Raw genomic sequence first — 6,000 nt, 5'->3', positions numbered from 1 at the left:
AAGCCTTTGTCAATTTCGTTTAGCCATAATAAACCAAATGAACACCCACTAGGATGTTTTTCCCACCATTTAGCTTGGAATATGTATCCCATGACCTTGGTTATTATTTTTCCTTTATTAAATTTATTACATGGAATTTTGACCAGGGTTGTTACATTATCATTGAGGCCTATACTTTCTTTATTTTCGTCTATTTTCTCTTCAATTTCTTCCTCATGCAAATTTGTGACCCTTCAACTCCATTATCTCCTATTTTCCTTTATTTTCATAAATAAATGTCAATTAATGTCTATTTTCCTTTGCCAATGCCTTTTCCAATAGCCACTAATTAATCACAAGTGATACCCATCACTATATTTTGCCTAACATTTAGCTTGGAATATGTGTCCCATGACCTTGGTTTTATTTTATTTACATGGAAAATAAACCAAGGGCTATCACACAATATTTTGGGTAGGTTGATTCTGGTGGTGGTTATTTCCTCTTCTTCTTTTCACTTATTTCCATTGCTCATTCTGATCTCCCTGTTGCTCTTGGCCTACTTGCGATTTGGGGCATCCTTTTGCAAAATGCCCATATTAAGGACAAATTTTGCATCTAAAAGGAAGTTGGTCATATTCAAATACTTGAACATGAGATCAGTTATCCATGCAAAGATTTATCACATTCGGTAGTCCTTTGTATATATCTACCTCCACACATATATGTGCACAGGAGAATCATTCGTCTTTAGGCTCGGCACAATCGATATAGCTACCCAAGGAATTTTCAATCAATATGAAGATTGCATCATTCTATCAATGCAAGGGAAAATAGGGAAGATTTACCTATACTGGGATAGTTGTGGGGATATTGCAGTCTGGGTTGAAGTTAGGGTACCAACAATTTAGATAAATACCCTAGGCTCCCATGAAATAAGGGCCGCTCCTAAATATTAGATCTCGATCTAATTTGTTCTCAAAGTAAAAGGTGCAGAAACCCTTATCATAGAAGGAGGACACCACTTATCCCTTGATGAGAGGTTTCTATTTATTCTCAATCCATGTCTTAATTGAGCAAGGGGAGGGCCAAAGACCCATAACTGACTAACAAGATCCTGATCTACCAAGTGCATGGCCCAAATCCATGCTTGAGGAGTCTTGATCTTAATCTTCGAGATTTCATCAAGTTTTTTCACAAAGAGAGATGATCCGGATCTCTGAAACTTAGGGCCAAAGGCCACAAGGGAGTTGAAGGCAACAATCTCCCTCGAGAGGCCCGAGTCATGCATTGGTTCAACCATGATTGGTTGTCCGACCAACAAAGAGTTGAGCACATCACTCAGTGAATTAGTAGAAACTGTGAAGACGAAAGGAAAAGGAAATTCGCAAAACACAGGAGCCGACAACCCGATCTAGCAATGATCGGGCTTCCAGGGCCAAGGAGCAGGCCAGTCGCAGGCACTCATTATTCTACTCACCTTGTTTTGATAACGACAAATCACTTTTAAAGAACATTGTAAATTTAGTTAATTCGTATAATTTTTTTATTTTAGCAACTTCATATGTACATTGAAGTGTTTCAATGTTAATTATGGATTGATGCCTATCAACATTTACCAACCATTTAATTTAGGCATACTCTAACTAATAGATGAAATGACTTTCTGGATCCGAATCTGACAATATAATTTGTTGAGAGATTATGATTTCTTGTTATGTAAAATATACTTTTGAATGCATAAATAGATTCAACAACCTGAAAACCCCCTAAAGAATTTGATCTTTATAGGTTAAACAACTTAAACTTATATTTAAAAAAAATTAAACTTATGTATTTAAAAACTTCATATATATATATATATATATATATATATAACTTATGTATTTAAAAATTTCATATATATATATATATATATATATATATGTTTTTATAATTAATTGTATGATTGTTAAATTATTTTTTTTGAAATAAATAATTCATGTAAAATATAAAATAATAATATTATTGAATTTTTTATATTATTATTTTAAAAATTATTATATCAAAGTGAAATAAATATGAAAAATAACTTTAACATTTGCAACATAAATCTTTACTATATATATATATATAAATGGGATAAAAGGTGAAATTAGTTTTAAAAGTTATCACTAATAAAATAAATTCTATATCTTATTTTGATGTTGAGTCAACATCTTTCCTATGAATGGCCGTGTCTTGATGCGACGTAAAGTTTCTCATTGTTGAAGCAGTGTGAAAGCAGAGCAAGAAAATAGAGTAACAACCGTGGTTTTCGATGCAAAATGTGATGCCGGATTTAGAAAATAAAAAGTGATGGCGTTGTCCGTCACCAATGACCATGAAAGTGGGCCCAGGAAATAGTGAGATTCCATGAAGGAGCATTACATGGGACCATTTTGAACGACAAATACATGGGACCATTTTGAACGACAAATACATAGAAAATATAGTAACCAATGAGCAAGAAAATAGATGCAAAGTGATGGCGCTGTCCGTCACCAATGACCATGAAAGTGGGCCCAGGAAATAGTGAGATTCCATGAAGGAGCAACATGGGACCATTTTGAACGATAAATCAAACTCATGTTGTTTCCCACTTATTTAGTATCAAAATCATGTTTGCTTTCCAACGACGGACACTGTTGGTGATCAAGTCTGGCTGTATATCAGCAAGGACATATATCAAGTTTGCTTTCCAATGTTGGTGATCAAGTCTGGCTGTATATCAGCAAGGACATAATGCAAGGTGAAGGAAAGAAGCTAAAGCCAATAAGGCATGGGCCTTTTAAGGTACTTGAGAAAATTGGTGAGAATGATTTCTGCCTTGATCTGCCAGCATACATGCACATCTATTTAGTAGTAAATGTAGAAAATTTAAGACTGTTTGAACCTTCTTTAATTGCATATATTGAAGAGCGAAGTCAATTGCCGTCCATTGATGATCTGTTGCCTGAATACCTCAATGAGTTGCAGGAAGATACAGTTCTAGACAAGAAGGTGAGGACAACGCGTAGAGGGGACATGGAGTACCTTAGAATTGGACTCAAAGGTTCAAAACCGAGTAGTGCCAAATTGATAGAGATTGGGCAAGTGAGGCAGCTATATCCTCACTTCAGCGATGCTTGAAAACCAACTTTTGGTGGTCCAAAAGCCTTTTTAGTGGGAAGGCGTGATCCAAATGGATCCGATAATGCTCTCTAAGTCTTCATAAACTCTTTAAAAATCATGCCAAAGATCAATGTAAACACAGAGGAAACACCCTTAGCAGGGTGGAGAAACACTATCGGGAGGCCCAAAACCCATGAAAACAGAGAAAACAAAGTGTTAGTGGTTTTAAGGCAACATTGAACCATAGCCGTCAGATCTGGCCAATCAACGATCCAGATCCGATCGGCGAATCACTATCAGCGGGGAATATTAGCGCTTATCGACGGAATCCACATGACGGCTGCGATTGTGATCAGCACGGATCAATGAGGACCATCAATCAAGCGTGCAGATCGATGGCCCATGGTAACGCGCACTATCGCAATCAGAAAATGCAGAGGAACGGTTACAATCGGCGGGGGTCATGGGCGAAATGCGATATCGCATCGAAACATGGAGCGGGGCCAATATGAATACACCATGCGATAGCCGGACCCGATAGCATCATAAAGGAAATTTAATATAATTTCAAGTCCATAATAGGCCATTTTTAATGTATTTTCGCGATTTTCGTTGTATTTCAGAAACACAAAGGGACAAAGCCTTTCGATATGCCATAACGACTTGTGGGTGGAGCCGATAGGGGAATGAATTACATTTAAGGACATTTAAAGTCCGAGATAATGAGTTTTGGTGGAATTTCTCTTTGAAAACACATTTTCATTGTAAAAACACATTTTTCACTGTAAAAAACAAAGCGCGGCCGTTTCATGAGTTTTAGAGGCCCAAGCCACTTTGGCATTATAGAATGGGTGGCCACCTCCTCTCCATGCATTAAGTAATGATGGTATAACACTGGCAGCGGGATTCAAAGTGTTCAGATTCCGGGGAGACCGAGAGACAGGAACCGAAACGAACAAGCAACGTTAGCTTTGAAAGCCACAGACAGAGAGAAAACAGGGGGGCAGTGTTGCAAGGAAGTGTGAGACAGAGTGAGGACAAAGATTGAGAGCTGTGAGGGAGTCTGTGTACTCAGAGGAAGGTTAAGGGATTCAAGTGAAGCTCTTGTAATTGCATCTGTTGTGTGTGAGACTTAAAATGAGCTCACTATTGTAAAAACTCTGTTCGAATACTTAATAGAGAGGCCACCATTAAAGACTGGACTAGGAGATGTAGCCCAGGAGTATTGGGTGAACTCCTTATTAAATCTGATGTGTTTTTATGTGTTTGTCTATTATAGTCTTTAACTACTTCAATGCCTATGTATTTCGCAATCTGATCGATCCATTGCAGAAAATAACATAGGCACATCCATGCACATGAGTCTGTAATCCCTTATTAATTGTCTTAGATCTCATTATTAGATCAGTGTTGGACCTGTAAATTGATGGAGAAAACCTCCGCAATGAATGATTTTTCTCCCTTTTCAAAAGCACAACAAGGATGCCAAAAATGTAGCGAGGGAGAAAGAATGATACTCTAGAGGCAAGAATTCCATCTTCTGATGGCTGGAATGTGCAAATGGACTTGTCTTTTGGTCCTTTGTACCTTGTGGAAGTCAATTTCTTCATAGTGGTGATGTGGCCCACCATATGTTTTTCACTTTTGCTTTCAAAACTATGTAGCTTTGGCATATTCAATGCAGCTTTGGAACTTTAGAACTTATTACATCATATTTGAAACAAATTACACTTTAAAACAAAACGTCTTGAGCAAATTCCCTATTACTACTCCTTCATTTTCCAGATTTATGAATGAAATGACAAATTTTGATGACTTTCACCCTAATGACCTAATGGTGACACTGAGCTAAATGAGGACCATGATGATATGACTGAGATGGTGATGATTACCTTTTAGTGATGGCACATCCAACTAAGTGATGGCAAAGCCTAGAACATGAAAATTTTGAAAGGACCAGCAATAGACCTAGACACACTAAGCAGTGACCATAACATGTCACAAATATGTAATCCACATGTCATAACAACATATATGAGCATAGGGGTCTCATACTTATTTGATATTCGTAAAGAGGCATTTTTGATCTATCACAATAGCTACATTATAATATATTAGGTCATATATTCATTGTACATTCATTTTCAAATCAAAACATGATGAGTTCCATACATCAAGTCTGTCATAAAACATACAGATAACCAACATAAATAACAAGGATATAACATCAATAAGAATCACATATGAACCAGTATATTTACACATGAAATATCAAGGAGAAAGAGCTCTTATTAATGAATGCATAAGCCAACTAGGTTTGGGATTTCCACAAACCTCCCAACCATAGATTGGCTTAACCAAATCTTTATTTTAGCCAATCACCCCGTGCCATATTCCAAGCATGAATGTGGGACTCACAAAAAAACTAATCCAAGTTTCCTTAGCATTACCGCAATCCCCACCAGATCATTAGGCCCTAAACAAGCATGGATGCCACCATATTTCTTCACCTACACCATCAGGAATTTGTTTTCCTCCTAGTATATAGGCTTTACCGTATGTTCCACCATTCACCATTCAAGGATTCCTAGGCCTAATCGAGACTCCACCATCCAAGCTTTACTATATTTCCCTCCATTCACTAGTCAAGGATTCCTAGGCCTGATCGAGGGCACACACCTCTAGGCTTTGTCATATATCCCCCATTCACTAGGCATGGATTCCTAGGCCCACCAAGGGACACAAAGTCTGGCTTTACCACAATCCCACCTTCTCTGGTCCAGGGATTCCTAGACCTTGTGTTTTTCTTCAGACACCACCTTACTCAGTTTCGAAACCATCCGACAATCTAGCTTAACCAAATAAAAGAGAGCCCATCACACCATGTCT

Source organism: Pinus tabuliformis, chromosome 5_2 (assembly GCF_031772625.1).
Source record: "Pinus tabuliformis cultivar Carrire ecotype Pingquan chromosome 5_2, CPIR1, whole genome shotgun sequence".
Taxonomy (NCBI): domain Eukaryota; kingdom Viridiplantae; phylum Streptophyta; class Pinopsida; order Pinales; family Pinaceae; genus Pinus; species Pinus tabuliformis.
The sequence above is the reverse complement of the archived record's forward strand: the minus strand, read 5'-3'. Positions refer to the sequence as shown.